The sequence below is a fragment of the Schistocerca serialis genome, chromosome 3, assembly GCF_023864345.2.
Source record: "Schistocerca serialis cubense isolate TAMUIC-IGC-003099 chromosome 3, iqSchSeri2.2, whole genome shotgun sequence".
Lineage (NCBI taxonomy): Eukaryota > Metazoa > Arthropoda > Insecta > Orthoptera > Acrididae > Schistocerca > Schistocerca serialis.
Genome location: NC_064640.1, coordinates 1,057,280,568 through 1,057,307,109, shown reverse-complemented (window position 1 = coordinate 1,057,307,109; position 26,542 = coordinate 1,057,280,568).

Here is a 26,542-nt window from a genome sequence, read left to right as displayed (position 1 = left end):
TGTTTAGTCTTGTGTTGGCAGAAGAGCCAACACCGTGTTACAAGTGGAGGCTGAAATGCATGCATTTTAGCTCATGCAGGCTGGCATGAAGAGGGAAGAACTATACTGACATGAGCTCTGGAACATTACAAGGAATGAGAATTCAGAAAGCGGACATAATTAGTTTAATACTTCACTTTAATCCATTAATGCTGAATGTCACTCTTGACAGTACATAATTCACAATATTATCTGCTCAGAATACATTCTTGAAGATAATACTTATAGTAACTGAATAGGGCGCCTTGCTAGGTCGTAGCAAATGACGTAGCTGAAGGCTATGCTAAACTGTCGCCTGTGAAAATTAGAGTATATGTAGACAGTGAACCAATGCTAGCAAAGTCGGCTGTACAACTGGGGCGAGTGCTAGGGAGTCTTTCTAGACTAGACATGCCATGTGGCGGCGCTCGGTCTGTAATCACTGATAGTGGCGACACGCGGGTCCGACGTATACTAACGGACCGCGGTCAATTTCAAGGCTGACACCTAGCAAGTGTGGTGTCTGGCGGTGACACCACATTCCTCCCCCGCAAATCAGCGGATGGTTGTGGTATAAGGCCTTCGCCCATTGTGGGGAGGACCCCATGTTGACGTATGCGACGAGGTGGGGGGCCAAACAACAGGCGAGGCTGTTCCAACCGCACCCTGCCACTCGGACCGCGGGGAGCTAAAGAACGCCTGAAAACCTACTCCAGGGTGCACGCCAACATGCGGTGTATGCGCCCATAGAGAGAGAGGAGGGGCCGATGCGGCAGATGTAACAAAGACATCAAGGTTCAATGATGGCGACTGTGGAGCAACTTAGCTGGCCAGCGACCATCTCGGGGCTGAGAGCGATACAAGGACAAAAAGAGCAATAATGCGTCCTCCCGAGAATGCGATTCTTTCAACTTCAACATCTGTGACTTGAAAGTCCTGACCAATCGTTCAGCGGCACTGTTTGACTATGGCGAAAACGGCGCGGACATCAGATGTTGAATACCAATGGCCTTGCAGAATGACTGAAATTCTGCGGACATGAATTGTGGGCCATTGTAGGAAACAATTCTGTGGAAGACCTGCAATGCTAAAGATAGCAGATAATGCTTGGATGGTGGCAGATGATATCGTAGAAGACATCCGGACAACAAAAGGAAAATTACTGAATGAATCTATCACAACGAAACATTGAGCATTCCAGAATGTACCAGCAAAATAAATGTGTAAGCGTTACCAAGGGAAAGTGGCCTTTGGCCATGCAAAGAGCTTCCGCAGTGGTGCTGATTGTTGTTCAGCACACACCATGCAAGAAGAGCATATAGTCGTAATCGCGGCATCGATTCCAAAACAGGTACAGTGCTGACGAGCAAGTTGTTTTGTTCTCACTATACCCCAATGTCCTTGGTGGAGAAGCTTTAAGAAAGAGGACTGTAATGAACATGGTACTACGACCCTGGACTGATCATCATCAGAATGCAACAGCAAAACACCATGTCGAACAAAAAGTCTCTCCTTGTGAGCAAACAATCGGCGAAGAACGGGTCTCCGATCCGTGACTTTGACAAGGGCCATTGCGTAGCAACAAAACGCAGAACGGTAGCAAGGACAGGGTCGGCAGTTGTGGCTGTAGCTACATGGCGAAAATCAATCAGAAACGATTCAACCACGCCATCGGTTTCTGAATCAATGAACATGCAAGCAAGTTCAGAGGAATCGAATGCCCTATCCTCAGCAACAGGCAAACGGGACAACGCATAGGCGCTTCTCTCCTTAGCAGTGGACCGATACAAGATATTTTAGTGGTACTGCGAGAGGAAACTAGACCAGCGAATGAATTTCTGCGCTGTATATGGAGGTACAGGCTTGTTCGGATGAAAAAGCGATGTCAAACGTTTGTGGTCTGTGATTATGGTAAAGTGATGACCGTACAAGAAATCATGAAACTTTGTAACACCAAATACGAGAATCAATGCTTCTTTCTCGATCTGTGAATAATTTCTTTGCACAGACGAGAGCAATCTGGATGCAAAGGCAATAGGGCGATCGTGCGAGCCATCTTTGTGCGCAAGCATAGCACCGATCCCGAAATCCAATGCATCCCCTATCAACAAAAGGGGCTTCTGGGAATAGAATGGCGTAAGGCATGTATTGGAAAGCAATGCCGATTTCAACCGGTGAAAGGCGCGTTCGCATTCCATCCTCCAGACGAACCGAACACCTTTACGACGTAAGCTGAGCGTAAATGGAAGAGGCATGCGGCACATATCTATGGTAATAATTGATTTTTCCCAGCACACTCTTTAGCTGCTTCAAATTCTGTGGCGAAGGCAAGTCTTCTATGGAACAGAGGTGCATGGGACTGGGATGTATGGCTTGGGCACTGAGTACATGGGCTAGGTATGGCAAGTCACGAGCAAAAAACACACATTTGTCCTTCCGTAAGCGAAGACCATTATGTCGCAAGACCTGAAATAATGTTCTGAGAGTGGCTAAATGTTGTTCTTCCGTCTTTCTGGAGATAACAATATCGTCCAGATAGTTTGCTCCAGTAGGGATCGATGCACAAACAGTTTGTAGATATTGCTGAAACAATGCAGGGGTGGATGCACACCCAAATGGCAGTCGTTTGAATTGATACAAGCCAAGAATCGTGTTAACCACCAAAACACGCTGGGATTCTTCATCTACCGGTATTTTCAAGTACGTATCTGCTAGGTCCAACTTCGAAAAATATTTTCCCGCGCACAGTTTGTCAAAAAGATCTTCCGGGCGGGGTAAAGGAAAAGTTGCAATCACTAGTTGTGGATTCACTGTTGCCTCGAAATCCACACAATGTCTCAATTTACCTGAAGGTTTTGTCAAAATTACTAAGGGTGATGCACAGAGAGAAGCCTCCACATGTTCAATTACACCTTCTGATTCCAAATCGTGTAATGGTTTTGCAACCTCATCACACAATGCGTGGGGAACATTGCGCGCTCTGAAAAATTTCGGTGCAAAAATGTCTGCAAATTCTTCACATTGACGAGAAACACTGTCTGAAGGCACAGTCTGGTTCACTGATAGGACCTGATTTATTATAGACAAGTTAAACAACTGAAATAAATCGAAGCCAAACTAGTTCACTGCTGAAGAAGAACAAAGGACGTAAAATGACACAAGTTTTGTTTGTCCTTTGTATGTTGCAAGAAGGCTGCAGTGTCCTAACACAAGGATCTCTTGACCTGAATAGTTAGTTAACTTAACATTTGCGCCATGCAACGGAGGTGTGCCCAGCAGTTTGTAAATGTCTTGACTGATCAGTGAAACTGCAGCTCCAGTATTGAGCTGGAATGGGATCACTTTGCCATTAATGTCCAAGTCTACAAAAAGTTTATTGTTCTGCTGACGACAAGAGCGACTGTCTCATGCAACGTGAACTGACACTGATACAGAATCACTTGCGATTTGAAGGAAGTTCTGGCGATGTCTATTCACACTATTTGTGAGATGAACACAGTCACTGTTAGAGAGGGAGTGGCACTGGGCTGAGTGGAATGAACGACATGAATTTCCATGGGCGAAGTTTCGTGAGCCTGAGTATCCCTGGTTCGATTCCGATTCTGGTGTGAAGCAAAGGGCCTGGAATGGTTTTGAGTTTCCGATCTGAGCTTTTTCTGGCAAACACTTTGAACATTTCCTTTTTTATTACAGTAAAAGCAAACAGCTTGGCGTGACAGGCAATTCTCATGCAAATGTTTAGTAGTGCACCGCGGGCATGATATGAGCACTGCATTTGCTTGCCAGCGAGGCACACGTGGCTGCGAGCTTGGCGGCTGGGCGCGAGGGCTGTTTACTGCTCCGTGCAGCTCGCCCGGTGGGCCGGTTAACCTGACACATGGCTGGCAAAGTTTCAAATGATTCCTGAGCCAAGACAAATGTGTCCTGCCGATACAATATGTCCGTCACTTGTTGAAGGGAGGGATTGACTAGTTTCAAAACCTGTTCTCTTATATGAACATCAGAAACATTCTGTGCAATTGCATCACGTACCATAGTATCTGAATATGGGAGTCCACATTGACACTCAAAAGCACAATCCCTAGTAAGGCCTTGCAAGGTTGCAACCTACTCCCGATTAGTCTGACCTGCCATACGTCTTGTACAAAAGAAGGTATACCTCTTCGCAACTACATTGACTGATTGTTTGAAATATGCATCTAATGCAGACAAAATTTCTTTGTAGGACAGAGTTGCTACGTCGCGTCGGGGAAATAATTTGACTATCACAAGGTAGGTTTGCACACCGCCGGACGACAAAAGAAAAGGCTTCTGCTTGTTAACTTGAATTCTGCAGGTGGTGAGATGGAATCCAAATTGACGTGAACGCTCTGTCCAGCTTTCAAGTGCAGCATCAAAAGGTCTAAAGATTGGTGAAACTGCATGTTGTGGCTGCATTAGCGGTGAAGCGGCGGCTGCCGCATCGTTTTGCATTGCATGCTGACCCTGGACGAGCTGTCCAAGGGCATCCAGTAATGCCTGCGTCTGCTGTGTCTGTAAGCGATAAAATTTGTACAGTACATCTGGAGATTGTGGCGAAGCCATTACACAATGAAATCAGGGCAGTCGCAATGACATATGGCAGTGTTGTAAGAACACTGTTTTTACTCCTAGTCACCAATTTTGTGTTAGCAGAAGAGCCAACACCGTGTTACGAGTGGCTCACACAGGCTGGTGTGAAGAGGGAAGAACTATACTGACATGAGGTCTGGAACATGACAAGGAATGAGAATTCAGAAAGCGGATGTAATTAGTTTGATACTTAACTTTAATCCATTAATGATGAACGTCACTCTTGACGGTACATAATTCACAATATTATCTGCTCAGAATACATTCTTGAAGATAATACTTATAGTAACTAAATAGGGTGCCTTGCTAGGTCGTAGCAAATGATGTAGCTGAAGGCTATGCTAAACTGTCACCTGTGCAAATGAGATCATATGTAGACAATGAACCAACACTAGCAAAGTCGGCTGTACAACTGGGGCGAGTGCTAGGGAGTCTCTCTAGACTAGACTGCCGTGTGGCGGCGCTCAGTCTGCAATCACTGATAGATGCGACACGCGGGTCCAACATATACTAACATACCACGTTAGATTTAAAGGCTACCACCTAGCAAGTGTGGTGTCTGGCGGTGACACCACATTTAGGTTGGCAGGAGGGGAGTTAATAAACCTGCTACAGAATTTTGGTGAAATGTCATTGGTGATTATGTTTGACAGATATTCTGTTACAATGATGGTGTCATCTGTAAACATGGTACATTTCCACTATACACCATTCACTATTGCAAGCAGATCTTAGCATAAATCAGAGACACTGAAGGACTCAGAAGGACAGAAGGTGTTTCTCTACCCAAACACTGTTCTGGCTGTATTACTAAATGACTAATCAGGTTCATGATGCACAGTACCAGTTGCATGTAGCCTATATAAGTGCCTTCTTTGATTTTCAGCATTTCATACAAATGTGGGGTTAGTTTAAATTCCTGTCGTAATTTAGTACTTACATCTCGCAACAAAAGTTTAACCCTGTAGGACGAATATTACAGTCATAAATGGTATGTATATGTCTTGCAGCAGTGTAGCTCAAGTTGCACAAATTATACACACTATATATATCCAATGTTTCATAATGAGAGCACTATGTGATTTCCAAAAAACTTCAAACATAATTTCAAACCTCTCCTAAATGCTTAATGTCAGAACATAGTTGTGCATTTCCAAAGCAGTCAGAGGTATGAAGTTGTTTTATACGTTGTAGTTTGAGTCTTTAAACATACTGAGTATGATTTATGTAGAAGATATTTGTTATGCATCATAATTTGGGCATATTTTTATAATAATGTGGCTCATCACTCAAGCCTGAAATTCTCTTATGCAGATGTAACAATAATAAATATCCTAAATGATTAAAAAGTATTATTAGAAATTTCAGTTATATGTTACTCTTCTAACTGTACTTCACAGATAAGAAATGGATACATGTGTTTGCTGAAATGTATTGTGCCATTGTCCTAACAATCTGAATGTTAGTAGTCTGTTACACTGTTACATGCATTACAACTTGAAGAAGCAGTTCATGGACAGTATTTTCTTTTACAAAATGATTATCATATTTGGAGACTGTGGACTTGTATATAATCAGACATGGTAAATGTAGCTACAATAACTGCTGGTCAAGAAGGAATTGCTACAGATGTGGATTTGTTAATGACATTGTAAATATGTGGTTGTCATTACTTTTTAAATTTTATGCTAAAGTAAAGTTTTCTATAATAAATAATTTACAAACAGACAGAGGAATTTATGGCAAGTTATATTTACTTTGTGTTAGGTAACCTGTGTGTACAGGCTATTACCACATTTTGCCTTGGTTAAATTGTTACCTGTGCACATTTATACCATTACCACAATAGCACCATATTTTCCTAAAATTATAGTATCTCTTAACTTTGATATTTCTATATGATGCTTTTCTACATAATGACAGTCTGCATTTGTAACACAAAGTAGGAGGGGCATTCAATAAGTAATGCAACATATTTCCATTCTCGGCCAATGTCAGTCCAAAAAATTGTACATGAAACATCTTCGGATATGATGAAGCTACAGGGGCTGAAGTAGGAATAGTCCACAAAGTTCCAATAAGTGGCAGCATTATTTGTGCCTTAAAAATGTGCAAAACCAGACCATTGCAGATATTCATAGGCATTTGCAGAATATCTACAGAGATCTGTTAGTGGAAAAAAAAGCATGCAATTTGCACACAGTTGTGACTCTGCAATGTTGGAACATGCGAACACTCTGATTGTGATCCGGCAATCACGAAAGATGGACCACCTCGCTGCTCAGCTGGATGTCTCTGTTGTTAGTGCAGACAAATTCGTCCACCAGTTAGCAGTTAGGGTATTCAAAGGTCTGCCCCGCTCTCTTCCGCCGTACTGGAGACTGTAAAGACCAATGAATGACCACCTGTGCCAAACTGTCTGCATGTTACAAGGGTCATAGAGATAATTTTTGTTGAACATTGTCAGATGGTGAAACACTTCGAACTGAGAAACAAAACGACAATCCACAGAGTGGCACCACATCACCTCCTCTGAAGAAAAAGATCAAAGCTGCTTCCTCAACCAGTAAACTCATGGTGGTGGTCTTCTGGAATTTTGAACTTATTATTGTGAGTGATTACCTCCGTCATAGTGTAGTGTTTTGCGCTACCATCAGGAAGTTGAAGAAATGACTTCAGCATGTACATCACCACAAAAATGGAAATGAACTCTTCCTTCTCCATGACCTTGCAAGACCTCACCAAGTGTGCACACCTGAGAGGAGTACACATACAACGAGACGAAATCTGGAAGGTGCGATGTCCACACTGTTGGGTGGACAAGGAAGAACTGTCCATAGAAGGACGCTCTCTGCAGAAAGCAGTGTGTGGATGATGGGGGCGGTTGTTGATACAACAAGATGGTGCCATCATCAATCAGTAAAATGGTGTCACAGGCATACAAGCCCTCCCAGTAAGGTGGCGTAAGGCCATCAAATTGAACAGACATTGTGCTGAAAACTCAGGTTTTGTATCAGAGGTCATAGGAAATAATATGGTGTAAAGGAATCCTGAATAAAACCAATCTGCATCAGAAAAATTGTTGCATTATTTACTGAACGCCCCTCATATAATTAAGTCAGCAGTTTAGACAATCGAATGTTCCAATTTAGTAATATAGAATGTACTATTTTGTGTATTACGATTAGCTCAAACAATCTGCATAGTTATTTCAAGTGTAATAAATGTCAAGAAATGTCTTTTAACACTTAGTATTTAATGTTAGCTCTCTGTAGTGACTACAGAGGCTTGTTAGACATTATGTTTCATTAATGTTTCTATGTTGTAAAAATTACAGTTTAAAAAATGTAATATCAGAAAGGTACCAGTTACATGGAAGGAATATCTGACAGCATATATCAGTGCATAAAGTGCTGTTACATTTTTGAATCATTTAATGTTGCACTTTTGTATATTTACCCATTGTTAATTGTGTTATGACCAAAGAATGTACTTGTGATGTTAGAGAATGTGGTATTGTGTCAACTTGTTAGCTCAGCATAAACATGTGAATCTCACATATTAAATTTGACATTACTTTGATTTTAAATATGGTCAGGTACCACTTGCCATAAACAGAACAGTCATATGTGTCTCACTATCTTCTTTTTAGAAACGTCTGACATTGCTTCCACTTACGTGTGTCAGACGTATTCTGTTTTCTTTTCTGTCGGTCTCTCTTGACCAACTCTTGATCTTTTCGACCCCGATGGTATTAGGTTGCGAGGCCAGAGGGTGTCTTTCATTTTCCTTATTTAATCTTCTCTCTGATGGGGGAGGACCTGCTCAGGTATTGAAGAACAAGAACAAGAACAAGAACAAGAAGAAGTAGTTGTGATACTATTTTGTATCTCCGCAATGTGTTTGGAGAAACCTTTAGCAATGCTTGTATTGGAACAGAGTGACGACCAAGCTGTGGGGAGCATTATTAAATTTCTGTGAAGTTGTGCAAAAGGCTGGACATTCCTGAAGGACACAAAAGTAATTTGGAGGTGCCAGATGTTTGGTGAAGACTGAAATGAAAATGAGGACAGGACTTTGAGGTTGAGCATTGTTGAAAGTATGAGGTACTGCTGTACCTCCTCACAAAAGAGTACCCTCTCAGTAAACAGTTTCCCAGATACTACCATGACTTCAAAATTACATGGATAAAAGAAATGATGAAGTCACTATTTTGGTCAATTAGTTATGTAGTCATGTGCTCTTGGGATATTTTCATTGGTGTTACATACATTTAATGTAAACTACGCAATCTGTTGTAAAATTGCCACAGGTTTTTTCGTTTGCTGTACCCAGGGCATGTCAGAATTCCTATTACAGGTGTGTAAGGGTTGTAGAAAGGACTTTGTACATTTCCAGACATCGGTTCATTAATGAAACCTGGTGGATAAAGTTTGCTCTAGAACCTCTCTGTAATAGGAATTGTGAAACACTCTGGATGTTTAGTGGCCAGATGGATGGCATATGTTGAGTGTAGACTTACTGATGCTCAATAGTCAATTTCTTTTATATCTATTATGGACATCATTCCACTTTATACAAGTGTTATAAATATTACTACACCGATAGAAATTTTACATAAATTTTGTGTGTGAGTTCATTGCTTGTCATGATGCCAATTGTTCAATTTTTTTTTATGCTTGTTGTTTGCATTAAACCTTATTTTGATGCAAATTTAGTAAAGATAGTTTTTGTAAGGGTTTTGTAAATTCTTGAAACTTTGTTTTGCAAGTAGTTCATTATCTGGCAGTGAAAAAAAATTGCTTGCATTTAGGAAGGTTTGCTTTAGTCTTACCTAATGGATATAAATATGCAATAATACAAATACATCATTAATCTGTGATGTCCATACAATTCTCAGTTTAGATATTTTGTAGGAATGTTACCCCAGTATGGAGTTGTCAGTTATCGACTTCCAAGTTTCCATTATAAATTCAGTATTACAGTGATGAACAATGTGAGTGAAACACAATAGGTAATAGCACAATAACTTGTTCATAAATATGTTCAGAATGCATGTGCTGTTAGCAAGAAAGTATATATGTCACCGTTATTCTATTACAACAAACTTTTTTGTTGTTAACAAGTTGCTGCAATAATTTCTTTGTATTTACAATATCAACACCATGGTTACAGTGGTATGCACACCAATTATAGTGATATTTCCGTTTTCCTGTCATACATATGTGAAAATTTAGTACCTAACCATCCAAATATTGTAAAGGTACCAGTAAATTGTTAATGGTTTAGACTCTGATGCCCCGTTGTACACAAGAGTTAAACTTCTGACTGGTTTGCAAATAAGTTAATGAGCTAAATGTTCCACTTAAAGCATAAACGCAAACATTTGCTGAACTTTTTCTTCCTTACATGCTTGAAGTTCATCAGAAGTCTATAAGTGCACTCATCTTGAAATACTCAACAAATAAAGTTTGGGTATTTGCACACATGATCAGTTACACTGCCTTGGCAAGCACACTGTTTCCCATTGTACTACTTGCCAATATCTACTTACTAAAATGTATAGTCTTATGTTAAAAATGTCTTGTTGTGTTCAAGTCCATCAATAATTATCCAAAATATTTTTTGTAGTTCCTGGAAGGCATTAATTAGGCAACTTGCAACTGGTACCAGGTTCCTGGACATACAGCTGAATCTCCAGTACCCCAGCATAAAAGTTAACTTGAAGGTCAGTTACTGGAAAAGCATTAGTTTAATAAGTTATGATGTCATTCGTTGTTATGTAAGTAACTTCTGTGCCTACAAAGTTAGTTTCGCAATACTGTCTGATTGTAAAGTGACTTTTTTAATGTAATAAGCCTTGAGTTATTAATATCACTGCATCTTCATTGGGGCTCTTTTCTGATTTTATTACACTAGCCATTGGCTACAGATTTTTCTCCATCAGATGCATGTATCCATGCATGTCCACTCTATGCTCATTTCTTACTTAATGTACACTCCTGGAAATTGAAATAAGAACACTGTGAATTCATTGTCCCAGGAAGGGCAAACTTTATTGACACATTCCTGGGGTCAGATACATCACATGATCACACTGACAGAACCACAGGCACATAGACACAGGCAACAGAGCATGCACAATGTCGGCACTAGTACAGTGTATATCCACCTTTCGCAGCAATGCAGGCTGCTATTCTCCCATGGAGACGATCGTAGAGATGCTGGATGTAGTCCTGTGGAACGGCTTGCCATGCCATTTCCACCTGGCGCCTCAGTTGGACCAGCGTTCGTGCAGGACGTGCAGACCGCGTGAGACGACGCTTCATCCAGTCCCAAACATGCTCAATGGGGGACAGATCCGGAGATCTTGCTGGTCAGGGTAGTTGACTTGCACCTTCTAGAGCACGTTGGGTGGCACGGGATACATGCGGACGTGCATTGTCCTGTTAGAACAGCAAGTTCCCTTGCCGGTCTAGGAATGGTAGAACGATGGGTTCGATGACGGTTTGGATGTACCGTGCACTATTCAGTGTCCCCTCGATGATCACCAGTGGTGTACGGCCAGTGTAGGAGATCGCTCCCCACACCATGATGCCGGGTGTTGGCACTGTGTGCCTCGGTCGTATGCAGTCCTGATTGTGGCGCTCACCTGCACGCCGCCAAACACGCATACGACCATCATTGGCACCAAGGCAGAAGCGACTCTCATCGCTGAAGACGACACGTCTCCATTCGTCCCTCCATTCACACCTGTCGCGACACCACTGGAGGCGGGCTGCACGATGTTGGGGCGTGAGCAGAAGACGGCCTAACGGTGTGCGGGACCGTAGCCCAGCTTCATGGAGACGGTTGCGAATGGTCCTCGCCGATACCCCAGGAGCAACAATGTCCCTAATTTGCTGGGAAGTGGTGGTGCGGTCCCCTACAGCACTGCGTAGGATCCTACGGTCTTGGCGTGCATCCGTGCGTCGCTGCGGTCCGGTCTCAGGTCGACGGGCACGTGCACCTTCCGCCGACCACTGGTGACAACATCGATGTACTGTGGAGACCTCACACCCCACGTGTTGAGCAATTCGGCGGTACGTCCACCCGGCCTCCCGCATGCCCACAATATGCCCTCGCTCAAAGTCCGTCAACTGCACATACGGTTCACATCCACGCTGTTGCGGCATGCTACCAGTGTTAAAGACTGCGATGGAGCTCCGTATGCCACAGCAAACTGGCTGACACTGACGGCGGCGGTGCACAAATGCTGCGCAGCTAGCGCCATTCGACGGCCAACACCGCGGTTCGTGGTGTGTCCGCTGTGCCGTGCGTGTGATCATTGCTTGTACAGCCCTCTCGCAGTGTCCGGAGCAAGTATGGTGGGTCTGACACACCGGTGTCAATGTGTTCTTTTTTCCATTTCCAGGAGTGTATTAGAATTTTGGGTACATGAACATTGATTACTGTAGATCTTGTTTGTGTACATGATTGTTGGGTGATCATAAATCATTAACTCAATCAATTAATTTATGGCTAATGATAGAAGCAGTTCCCAGTTGTGGATGGCTCTTCATTCTCCTATATCTTCCTGTACAAGCTCTGATTTCCCATATTTTATCTTGGTGATCATTCCTCCGTATGTAAGTCATTCGGAGGAGAAAGTTGGTGATTGGAATTTTGTGAGAAGATTCTGTAGCAATGAAAAATGCCTTTCTTTTACTGATGTCCATCCCAAATCTCGTATCATTTCTGTGACTCTCTCTCCCATATTTCACGATAATACTAAATGTGCTGCCTTTCTTTGAACTTTTTCGATGTAATCAGTCAGTGCTATCTGATAAGCATCCCACACCGTGCGACAGTATTCTAAAAGTGGATGGACAAGTGTAGTGTAGGCAGTCTCGTTAGTAGGTCTGTTACATTTTCTAAGTGTCCTGCCAATAAAACGCAGTCTTTGGTTAGCCTTCCCCCACATCATTTTCTGTGTGTTCCTTCCAATTTAAATTGTTTGTAATTGTAATACCTAGGTATTTAGTTGAATTTATGGCTTTTAGATTAGACTGATTTATCGTGTAACTGAAGTTTAATGAGTTCCTTTTAGCACTCGTATGGATGACCTCACACTTTTTGTTATTCAGCGTCAACTGCCACTTTCCACACCATTCAGATACATTTTTCTAAATAATTTTGCAGTTTGTTTTGATCTTCTGATGACTTTATTAGTCGATAAACGACAGTGTCATCTGCAAACAACTTAAGACGGCTGCTCAGATTGTCTCCCAAATTGTTTATATAGATAAGGAACAGCAAAGGGCCTATAACACTACCTTGGGGAACACCAGAAATCACTTCTGTTTTACTAGCTGACTTTCCGTCAATTACAATGAACAGTGACCTCTCTGCTAGGAAATCACAGATCCAGTCACATAACTCAGATGATATTCCATAAGCACGCAATTTAACTATGAGCTGCTTGTGTGGTACAGTGTCAAAATCCTTCTGGAAATGCAGAAATATGGAATCGATTTGAAATCCCTTGTCAATAGCACTCAGCACTTCATGTGAATAAAGAACTAGTTGTGTTTCACAGGAACAGTGATTTGGGGATCACGACATTCAGTCTTGTTATGACAGCCCTGTGTTCACTAATCCCTGAATTGGCTTTGATGCTTGTTATTAACTCAGGATTATTTGTTGCTAAGAGGTCAAGTGTGTTTTCACAACCATTTCCTATTCACGTGGGCTCATGAAGTAATTGCTCGAGATCATTTTCAGAGAATGCGTTTAGCACAATTTCAGATGATATTTTATGCATACCTCCAGAATTAAACATGTATTTTTGCCAACATATCGAGGGTAAATTAAAGTCACCACCAACTATTATAGTATGATTCGGGTACGTGTTTGAAATCAAACTCAAGTTATCTTTGAACCTTTCATAAACTGTACCACCTGAATTGGGAGGTCGGTAAAAGAATACAATTATTATTTTATTCCAGTTGCCAACAATGACCTCTGCCCATACTAACTCACAGGGAGTATCTACTTCAATTCCGTGACAAGTTAAACTACTTCTGCCAGCAACAAACATGCCTCCACCAACCGTGTTTAGCCTATCCTTTCAGAACACCATTAGGTTCTCCACAAAAATTTCGGCTGAGCTTATATCCGGCTCTAGCCTGCTTTCAGTGCCAATAACGATTTAAGCATCAGTGCTTTCTATTAGCGCTTGGAGCTCTGGTACTTTTCCAACACAGCTATGACAATTTACAACTGCTATACCAATGGTTCCTGTATCTACGTTTTTCCTATGTTCAGCCTGCACCCTTTGTGACTGAAGCCCTTCTTGTGTTTACCTGAGACCCTCTAATCTAAAAAACTGCCCAGTCCATGCCACACAGCCCCTGCTACCCGTGTATCCACCTTCTGCATATAGTGGGTAGGTGACCTATTTAGCAGAACCTGAAACCCAACCACCCTTTTGCGCAAGTTGAGGAATCTGCAGCCTACACGGTCGCAGAACCATCTGAGCCTCTGATTCAGACCCTTCACTCGGCTCTGTACCAGAGGTATGCAATTGGTCCTGTCAACTGTGCTGCAAATGGTCAGCTGTGCTTTCATCTTGCAAGCAAGAATGGCAGCCTTTATCACTTCTGTTAGCTGCTCGAAACCAGAGAGAATCTCTTTTGATCCAAAGCAACACACATCATTGGTACCAACTTGAGGAATCACCTACAGTTGGCTGCACCCTCTGCTCTTCATGGCATCTGGGAGGACCCTGTCCACATCTGCAGTGATTCCACCCAGTATGTGCATGGAGTACACATTGGATTTCTTACCCTTCTTGTCAGCCAATTCCCTAAGGGGCCCCATAACGCGCCTAACATTGGAGCTCCCAACTACCAATAATCCCATTGTGGCATAGCGCCATATAACAATCCTGCCTTGGAGGCGGTTAAGTGGGAGATGTGTCTCAGAGCTGGAGAGTGACAGATGGTGGCGCGAGACTGGACGCGCACATAGTTTATGTATCAGCCAATAGAGGACAATATTGGATAGGGGGACTATGATTTTAGTTTGGATTTTGCCCACTAGAGTGCACTAAAGTAATAGAATATTTCTCATTAACTGTTCTAGTATTTTCATAAAGTGTTATTATGTCTTTTTGTGTATGCAAAATGTTATAAATGTGTTTTAGCAGTATGAATGACGTGTGAGTGTGGTTTAAGGTTAATATGAAGATAATTGTTTGAGTTATGTAGTAGGATTTAGTGTGGGAACATTTTGAAGAATTATGGATATGGACAAAGGGGATTTTTGTAGAATTGATTTGTAAAGTAAATTTATGGTAAAGAGAAAGTTAATTCAGGAATAAATAACAACAGTAAATATCTTTATGCGTAAAAAAAACTTCAGCCTATTAGACAATTACATCAGTAAAAAGTGCAGTCATGAGGTTTACTATTTTGCAATTGGTTATGGATAAAAAGCGCGGACTGACATGGGAGAATGTTGTTCTGCTATTGCCTGTTGAGTAAACTGACCAATGGCAAAGCAATATTCTTCACGCGCTTTTCTCTGCTGGTAGAGCAGACTTTGAGTATTCTAGAGAAGTGTCGAAGCCTAGCCATGAAATAGATCGGACGTGGGTAGAAGTAGTTCCGATGGAAACGATAAGTTGCCAGATCTAGCAGTGTTTCATACATCAAAAGTGTTGGAAAGTGACGGCATAATTATTTTCCGATTTGTGTGTAGAAATTTCGGGATTTTTAAGTGAATTTTGTGACGAGAAAAGACATATATTCCACGTGATGTATTGAGCAGGTCGGTGGCTAAAAACTGTGACTGCATTTGGTACTGACAGACTTAATATTTGGCGAGCATTCTCAATCAAAAACAATCAGTATTTTTGTAGCTATTACGTTATAAGGAAATGCAACACCATAAACTTGCTAACATGAGTGAAAGGGATTATGAGTGACTGTGTTAAGACTAGCATGGGCTTGGCAGTGACACTTGTTCACCTAAGTTTCAGAATATATTAATTGAGGACAAAATTTCCAACCTTTCATTTCATGTTTCTCCCGAAATGTAGATTAGTGACTTTAATTGCAGCCTGGTTCAAATTGAAGTACAGTAGGTTTCACTCGGCTTTCATACTGATGATCTGCTGAGACAATGTTCACAGGTAGGTGCAGGTCCGTCATAAAGGGACGGAAAGAACTGCGCCGCTGCACCACCCTCCGCAATTGCCCAGATCTTGCAGGCTGAGTGGTTTCCTCTGAAACAGGACAGGTGACAGCATCTGGCTCAGTGACAGTGTCAGCCACAGACAGCACCTGGAACCTGTTTGTCAGACAAACCAGGGAGGCCTAATGTGCAGCTGCCTGGGAAGTCTTTCACCACGTACTTCGCCCCGGGGTGACCTCCCACTCGACCACAGGTGAGGGGTCAGCCTCAATGCGAGCAGTAACAGAGTTGGCCACCGGTGAGGATGGATCGGAGGACTCTGACGTGCTGGATGTCCATTGGATCCCCACAGCCGGCCCACAACAGTGGTGCCCATCCACTGCAGCCTCAAGCTGTGTAACGGAAGCCATCATAGCCTGAAGCTGGCTCGCACAACTTGGCTCGCATCCGCACACAACAATCGCAGTCCCTGTCCATACTAAAGACCATGTAAAACTAAACCATGCAGATAAAAGAACTGTCAGCACATGCTCTGCAATTCTACTGTAAAACCTGCCGAAAATGCACGAACTGTGTCAAGTAACATGCAGATATTCAAAAACCTAATTACCGAAGCACTCAGGTGAAACTAAATAATTTGACCATGATTTGGAACTTGTAATATGTCACAAAATTGGTTTACTATCTGAAGCAAACAAAAATGCGAGAACTGTGGCTATTAGATGTTAAATTTACTTGCAGAAACTCAAGAAACTAAACTACTAAAGCACACAGATGATGTAATAAAACTCGCTCCTGGTTAGGAACTCATAAATGGCAAATGCGGTTACTTATCTGTTCCTGCATCAGTCATGGTCAGCTACTGCTGCCTGAGTACTCTTACGACTAGTTGCACACTTCCATTCTTTCATTGTCCCCCTCTATTACTGTGATTCAGTACCATTACAATTGAAAAGAAGGCAAAGTGCTTGAGTGTTTCTCTAGAATGTTTCTAAATACTTTTAATGTGGCTATTTAGAGAGAGTGCTATACTCATATTCATTTTCCGTGGTGGATTTAACTTACTAAGCTACCAGTAGGAATAAATGGAATCGGTACCAATGTAGAAATTTTTGCTTCAATCATGATGATGAAGTACCAGTGCCTCATGCAGGTGGTTTTTAATCAACTCAAATGCTTCTTGATATTCCTTATGCCATTTCCAGTGGAGATATACTTGTGAAGATGAAAAAATCGAGGATGAATACTGTGATAGAAATTGCACAAACCGAGATATTTTCAGTTGTCTACATAATCATTTTCATGCAGGAAAATTTCTCACTGGTTCAATTTTCATAAGATCAGGTTTGATTCTGTGCAAAAAAATTACATGCCCAAGGAAATTGTTTCGTGGCATAAAATGTCTAAATGTTCTCCCTAAAGGTAGTACTAATTAGAATAACATTATGTAGGTGATAAGCGTGTCAATAATTCTTCTCTTAGAACTCCTGTGAGTGCTGTCATAAAGACCACTGATGATACTGACAGACTGAAGGCCATTCTTTTAAACTGGTAACACCTTCCATTCCACAGAAAGCCTGTGTTCTTCCTGCTATACCTTCATCTTCCAGTTGGTCACATTGTACAGTAAACTGCAGCATTTCTCCATGAGTATCAGTTAGTAAATGCACACTGCCGCCCCTTTTCGTTGCAGTGTGGATTGCATTAGAACATTCACTATCTGAGTGTTAAAAAATCTGATTCTTCTACATACCCTTAATTGCTTTATTAAGTATGGCTTTCTAGAGGAAGGGTACTGGGTACAATTTACTATGGAATGGCTCATGATTCTTGAGTTTTACAAGCACATCATCTGATCGGACCAGGTGCTCTTAAAAGAGATTGACATAGCACCCTTATATTTTTACCTGTTCCTTCTGTTTAGGTTCAAGCACGTCCACTAATGTTTGACTCATACTTTGAGTGCTAGTCAGAGCATTTTAATCATCATTATTCTCCTGGAGCCTAGCATCCTCCTCAGACTTAGTTAAAAATGCAGTACCCAACTCATATTTATGAATGGAGCACCCTAATTGTCTCCCTCGACGAATCCTGAAACTCTCTCCTCTTCATTTCTGTCTCACTAGTGGAAGGAACATAAGTGTGAGAGAATGCATTTACAAACCTATTCAGAATCAGTGAATTCTGAGAACCAAACTGATATTAAGTGATCCAAAAATGAATACACTCTGCTCATACATACTCTCCTGAACTCTGAACTTTAACAGTGCCTGGCCTTTAGTGGGTTTACTTTGATTGTTTACAGCAGTGGAAATATGCAAATGATTAACAGGAAATATTGAAAATGCAAGGATGCAGATTTTCTGTAATAGCTCCCATCTTCCTCACACGAAAGACACTAAAATGTATTTATGATTCTATTTTTCCTCCCTCTATAAATCCTCTTTCACTTCAGTGACAGGTTTGGATTCGGTAGTGTTCATTGTGACTTCTGACCCATTTCTGACAATTTCAGTTTCAGAGCAGCCTGCTTCAATAACTTCATTTAGTTTACTGAATAATAACTTCACATATTGTGACTTCGGCTTATGTAATTTCTGGCCATTGGTTTTACACTCTGTCTCTGGCATATGATGGAAATTTTTATTTTTAATCTTGCTTTTTTCACACAACCAAAATTTGTTTAAGAATGTGGTTAAAATTCTTCACATTTGGAATAAATTTTGGTTACACAAATGACCCAGGTATTTGCTTAATATTACATGCGGCTGACGCACGTGTCTACTTTCCCCTCTTTGGTTTAATGTTTATGAAATAAATTTTTCAAATGTTTGAACTGTTGGAACCCAACCAAGGAGAACACCCTGTGCCCATTTTTGTTGTCCTGAAAGTTCCATTATCTAAAGTTATTTGAGGTGCATTGTCAATGTTAGTCTCTATTTTGTTTAATGCTGCATTAATCTTGTGCTGTAGAAGCACTTTATTTATTCCTTTTGACCCTTTGTCACAGTCTGTGGGTTGCAGGTGGATTTCGTCTTCTCCAGTACGCACTGCCACTTGCCCACAACCTCTACTGACCTTTCTTGCCACACGCGCTACTGCACTCTGATGCTCGCTAACCACTTTCCTCTTACACATAGCTGATCTCCATTATTTGTATGACTTTGTTGTTGGACAACCATGTTGATAACATGCTTAAACAGTATCTTTCCTAGAATTTGGCATTAGGTTTGACTAATTCCTTTAGTGTTCAGTTGACATGTTTTAGTATTTGGTCTCACTTCTGTAGATGTTTGGCCCTGGTAAAGAGCTTTTGATGTGATGATGAGTCATTCCTTCCCTGACTGGCATGTACTTCTCATGTAGTTAGGAGATAAGCCAGTTGTGTTGGTTTTGTAGTACCACCCAGGGATCATGTGTAGGGTCCTTTAAGGTTGACATGTGCGCACGTGAATCTACATTGACAACTGAAATATTTTTATTAACCTTTTTTCAGTTATGCAAGTTGTTATGTATATCTTAAGTTGGATAAGTAGTTTATAAAGATATTGTACAACATAGTGATTAAAGGGACAATTATGGAATAGCAAATAACTATTCAAAACTGAATTAAATAAGAAAACTACGTAAGGTTTTTAGCTCAGTGGGAAGGAGGTTGAAAATTTTTACAGCAGCATACAGAGCATCTCTCTGCAGCAGAGACACTGCACATAATTGTTTTGTTTACTGCCACACATGTGAATTGCTGAGATCTGTGACCAAGGATGCAGTCTCTAGGAACAAGATTTTCAGTGGTGGATTAAATGTAATAAGTATACCAGTGGGAAGCTGTTTCATAGCCTCTCACAGCCAAACACCACTGACTTTTGTAACAGGACTACTCACCACTTTATCACCCTTAAGGAAAACTCAGTTGCAGTGAATGTTTGTATACAACAATAGAACAACCCACATAAGCCACAGTCTTATTGGTGGATGTGGTCTTCCAGACTGCTGATTTGATTTGTGGAGCAGTTAACAGCCCGTCGCAGCTTCTCACTGTTTTCAACTTTTAGTAGAACTGTAGAACCATGACCAAATAAGATACCTTTATGTTCTTCTATACTTACATGCATTATGTTCAGCTGCTTTGCCTTTTGGTCACTTTACCTAGAGTACCATCTGTTGATAACACTGTAATACACAGAAAAGTATCATTGTTTAGGGACTCTAGGAGGATACATGTTGACTTGGACTGACTTTCTATTTAGTGTGATGAATAGCAGCTTCTTCTACATGTAAAAAAATGTAGGTGAATGTGGATGAGTAGGAGAATCAAGCCATTAATGTTCATACACAGTACTGTGATGCTTGACACAGTCTACATCCACATGACTGATCTGCAGTTCAGAATAAAGTGCATGGCAGAGGATTCGTCGACCCACCTTCAAGCTATGTTTTCTGTTTCACTCACGGACAGCACCTGGGAACAATGAACACTTCAGTCACACCGTGTGAGCTCTAATTTATTTGGTGGTGGTGATGGTGACGATCATTTCTCCCTATGTAGGTGGGTGGCAACAAATTATTTTCTCACTCTAGGAGAAAGCTGGTGATTGAAGTTTCATCAGAAGATCTCACTGCAATGAAAAAGAGCTTGGTTTTAATGATTGACACCCCAATTCGTGTATTATATCCATGACACTTCTCCACCGTCCACTGTCAATAATATCTTACGCAGATCTCACGAAGCACAGCAATACTTCAGAAGATGGTGGACGAGCTTGATTATATGCAGTCTCTCTTTTAGACCTTTGGCACTCTCAAAGTGTTCTGCCAATAAATTGCAATCGTTGTTTTTGGTTTCCTCACAGCATAGTCTATATGATCATTCCAATGCAATTCATCTGTAATTGTAATTGCTAGGTATTAAGCTTAATTAACAGCCTTTATATTGATGTATTGTGAAACCAAAATTTAGCGGGTATCCCCTCATACTCGTGTGAATGATCTCATTTCTCCTTATTGAGAGACTAACGCCACTCTTTGCACCAAACAAATATCTTGTCTAAATCAGTTCACAATTCATATTGATCTTCTGACAACTTTACACATCAGTAAATGACAGCATCATATGCTAACAAGCTTAGAGGACTGCTCAGATTGTTTCCTAAATCATTTGTGTATATCAGGAACAGCAGAGGGCCTATAACACTCCGGTGGAGATCACCAGATATTAGTTCCATTTTACTCGATGGCTCTCAATAGATTATTATGGTAATCATGAATCCAGTGCACAACTAAGACATGATGCAATTTTATTAGAAGTCACGTCTGAGGAATAGCGTTGAAAGCCTTCTGAAAATCTAAAAATATGGCATCTGTTTGAGATCCCCCTGTCGATAGCACTCATTACTATGTGGAACTAAAGTGATAGTTGTATTGCGGTGATCCATGAGAAAAATATTTTCCAAATCCATGCTGACTGTGTATCAACTGATTGTTTTCCTGGAGGTAATTCATGATTAACACACAGTTTGTGTTAAAAAATCCTGCTTCAAAACTGCATTATTGACATACGTCTGTAATTAAGCAAATTACTCCTGTTTCTTTTATTTGTATTGGTGCAAATTTTGCTGCTTTAGTCTTTAGTTGTGGATCTTTCGAAGAGCAAATGGTTGTGTATGATTGTTAATTATGGAGTTATTGTATCAGCATATTCTGAAATGAACCTGAGAGGTATACAATCTCGACTGGAGGCCTTGCTTTTATTAAGTGGTGTAAGCTGCTTCTCAACACGGAGGATACCTACAACTAAGTTGGTAATGGTGGCAGTCATTCTTGTTTTGAATACTGGAATATTTACTTGGTTTGCGAAATTCTTTCAGCAAAGAAAACTATGCATTATAACTCAGCTTTAGTGGTACTTCATCGTTAACATCACCATTGTTATCGCACAGTGAAGGTATTGATTGCCTGTTGGCACTGTTGTACTTTTCATACAACCAGAATCACTTTCAATTCTGCCAGATTTGAGGACAGTTTCATTGTTGTAGCTGTTAAAAGCCTCTCTCACTGAAGGTCACACTAAATTTCCAGTTTGTGTAAAAACCTTTTTTGCCAGTTTTGGGATTTTATGTTATTTTACATTTGGCATGCATTTCTTCATAGCTTCTGTAATAGTGTTCTGACCTGTTTTGTGTACTACACAGGTTGTCTTATTATTTTATTTGGTATATAGCTCTCAACTGCCATTGATTCTATTTATTCAAATCCACGACATCTTGTCTAGGACTACATAGTCAGATTAGAAGAATTTGGGGCTGCCTCTTAAAAAGGTGTCAACTACAATTTTTATCTGCTTTTATATATGTATATAGTGTTTATATAGTGTATATAGTATTTATTTTTGTGTGCTTGGATCTTATGATGTCTAGATTCACTACAATAAGTGTCTGGACACTAACCCGTGTATCAGTCATAATACTCCCTATTTGCTCAGGATTATTTGTTGGTAATTGGTCTATTACACTTTCGCAACAATTTATGCTTAAAGTGGGACTCTGAACTAATAATTATTGTTGAAATACTTATCTGAGAGAGCTTTTGGTACGATCTGAGATGACATCTTATGCTTACAATCAACTTGTGATGTTTATTTTGGCCAACATATGGAGGGTTGATTGAAGTCATCACCATCTGTAATTCAATGACTGGGGTGCCTATTTGAAATGACTGAGCATGTGTTTGAGCTGTTCAGCAACTCATCCAGGTGGTTGGTAAAATGAGCTAATCTTGAATTTGTTCAAGTTGTCAAATATAACCTACCATACTAACTCACAGGAACTATCTACATAAATAAATATAAGGGAATGGTGATGAGTTCAGCTGACTTAAACAGAGGGGAAACAGGATTAATTAAGGCTGTAGTTGTATTGTCTCATAAGAAGGTAATGACAGAAGGGGGAGGGAGTTTGAGAGAAGGAGCCATAATTCAGTTGGGTCGAGGTATTTTGTGGTTGACTGATGCTCAGAGCGCACCAAATGTCCCACCTTCACTGTGTTGAGTGTCCATCTTGTCTTTCTGTCCTCAGTTGACTTACTCTTCTGATAATTCATAATGTAATTGGATACATAGAGAATCTACAGTATAGAAGGTCTTAAAGTTTAAAAGCTCATGGAGCTAGTGGACCTTCCATGTGGCAGAAATGTTGAAGGGGAAGGAACAGTGGTCAAGGAAAGGAACGGGTGAGGTTTAGAAAAAAGGAGTAGAGATGGAAAAATTTGGAAGACTTCATGCTGCCATGGCCCCTTGTTTTAGTTGACTTTTCCAAATTTACTACTTTTCCTAAAATTCATCAGGCCATCTCTGTCACCCCTCTTCTTTCCCCTTCAACTCTTCTGACAGGAGAGGAGCCACTGGCTCCCAAAACTTACAAACTATAATAGCCTCTATATGATTGTTCTCCTGCCAAAGGTCGCCGAGTAGACTTTTTATGTATTCAGTTGCATTATATTTTCAAAAACAGATTATTTTCTTCTGATAACTGCTGTGTTTTACTTCTTGTCATCATTTACTAGGTGATTTTTAAATTAAAACTATATTGATTAGGCCATAATTTGAGGATTACTTTCTTTGAACAGGCTAAACTGTTCGCGCGTAGTTCTTTCACTGCATTCTGAGGAATTTTCCCAGCTTCAGCCAGTATTGGCTTTTTGTCCTGAAAGTGGATGCTTTGCTCATGTAAGGATTCCTAACACAAGCCTCTAATTATATTAGCATTGTACACTCATCAGTGTCACACAAGTGCTGCCATTCCATTGAGTTAATGCAGGGTTCCCAATCTGTGGGGACAGATCCTTCATGGTAGATTCCGTAGAGAATTTGTCACTAGAATATAGAATACAGGTGCGAGACACTTGAGTAAAATAATAGACAACTGACTGCACCTCTGGTTTGTTAATCATATGCGGGATGGCCTCCACGTATTTCCCTACCAGGTTTTTACAATTCTCAGAGTTTGCAATGTAAGCTAATTTAACCATCTTCCCAGCATCATCTTCAACACTGGCAAGATGTGGAACTTGTTCAATTGCTATTGTCTCATTGATGATTGGAGATATGGCTTCAAGCATCTAAGGGCGCTAAATGACCATTCTGCTGTTGCTGCCATGACTGGAACTACTTGGAGAAGTTTAATGCTTCACATAAAATTTAATACTTCACATAAAATTTCTCCAACTGCAGGCTTTTGTGTAATGTACTTTCTCACATCATGCATGTTTTTTAAGACCAGTTGTTTTTTATTAGCAATATTGGCTAACATATTCAAATGTAAGTGTGGTCTCTCCATCTCTAGGTCATTTTTGAAAGTCTCAGTTGATTTTTCCAAATTTGTTTCACCTCTGTTTACTAAAAGCAAGCACTCTTGTTCAACTGTAATGACCTGTGTGAGTCCATTTGAAACAAACCACTCAATAACGCAAGATTGCACCGTTTCACAAACTTCAATGTAAATAGCTTTTTAGTATTCATTTTGGGTTTTGTTTTCATACTTCTTTGGTATACTTACATTCCAAGGAAGTGAAGGATCATCAACTTGTGAAGTTTTTCGTTTAAACACAATTTCCAAAAGTGTTCAAAAATATCACACCTTCATTCAATATACTAATCAAGCCCTCATATATATTTTCAGATCAGCAACACTTATATGAGGGCATTGAATTTTTTCATTGACAACCTCTATAGGTTTCATTGCATGGCAATAAAGACTTAAAAAGAAATGTCTTGAATTGTAACATTGACTCAAGGTAGCCTGCACATTCATAACCTGCCTCTATTTTGTCCTCTGCAGAAAATGTTTCAAAAAACTCTAGAAGTTCTTCAAAGTTTTTAAATATTCTCAAGGTACTACAAACTCACATAGTCTGTGAAGTCGAGCAAAGGGGTCATAGACCAGCTTGGTCTTTGGCAGTCTCACAGTGTATGCTTTTGTTGGATTCCCTTATGGTGTTTATTAAGTCCTTGGCTAAGGCCGTAATGTCCCTTATAGACTTTCGATGTCAGACACTGTCTACAACTGTCAAGTCTAAACTATGAGCAGTGCAGTGCACATAATGTACTTTTGGTTGTATATCCAAAACTAACCTTTTTAGTCTCTTGAACTTACCTCTCATATTCGAGGCACCATCATAGCAAGACAAGCAAAAACATCTTTTAAAATACTAGAGTTTGTGTTTCAGTACTGGGGGTCTGGTATTAGCCAATAAAATCTTCATTGATGATTAAGGAATCATCAACAGTACAAATACAAAATGACACTTGTTCATGAATCGAGTAATCACTTGTTTCGTCAACCATAATAGGAAAATTTTCAGTCTTCTTGATTGAAGCCAGTACCTTTCTCAACACAGACTTTCCTAGTAGAGCAATGATCTCATTTTGAATATCATGGGGCGTCCACTCATACCCCAAATGCCCTAACCAATCTTTAAACTCATGTATGTCATTCTTCTGGAGTTCCAGCAATTGGAAAAAAATTGAGTTTACATCTTTGTGCCCTCTAATTGCTAGTCCTTGTTGCCATAGAAATTGAACAGTAGTAAAAATTGTCTCAAGAGCTAAACAGCCTTTCTTCATATCACTGTCTAACTGTTCATTCAATTGGGACTCCACACTTCTGAAACTAAATTCTATCACTAACTGAACACCTTCTTTATGCGTAGACATATTTTCATGAAAACAGAATTTTTCAAAAGCCTTTTTCCAGTTAGAAACCCTACAGAAGTAAATGCATCTTCTTTATTTGAAGAATTGTAATAAATTTTTAGCATCTGCCTCTTTCCAGGTTTCGCAAAAAAAATTTTTGTTGATTCTTCATATTCTAGCCATGTGTATTTGATCAACAAAGACTTCTGAAATGATCTTCCCTTACCAGATTGACCAGGGTTTGGCTGTGAGTGGTTCTCACCTGAAGACAATGAAGCAATTGATGACACAATAATTCCAGAATGAGATTTTCACTCTGCAGCAGAGTGTGTGCTGTTGTGAAACTTCCTGGCAGACTAAAACTGTGTGCCAGACCAATACTCGAACTTGGGACCTTTGCCTTTTGTGGGAAAGTGCTCTACCAACAGCGCAGGTGAGCTTCTGTAAAGTTTGGAAGGTAGGAGACGAGGTACTGGTGGAAGTAAAGCTGTGAGGATGGGGTGTGAGTCGTGCTTGGGTAGCTCTGTTGGCAGAGCGCTTGCCCACAAAAGGCAAAGGTCCCAAGTTCGAGTCTCGGTCTGGTACACAGTTTTAATCTGCCAGGAAGTGACACAATAATTGTTGGAGGTTGACTTGCAGTATCATCAACTTCCAAGTGCAAACTTAATTCACAATACACTAAGACACTAAAGTAAATGAATAAAATTTAGTTGTACAAAATAGTCCAATAGACACTAAAGTCAGAATACTAAACATGTCTGCAGCATGCACTGAATGAAACTACCCACACTGAATGACTGTGACAGCAGGATGGGCTTTATATAGCCATGGTGTCACAATGTCTCAAAGCGTTAAGGCGACGCAAGGCGGAGGGTTCCAGGCACTTCTGCTCCAGTCCTTTTGATGTCAACACAGCCTCAGTGCTGGCCTACCGGCACCAGTCATTACCCAAAGTTTCACACAGTGTCAAATACTAAGTGTGCCTGCAGCACCATAACACTATCATGAGTCACACCCTTCGTTTTCAGTTAACCTGCTTACTACCAT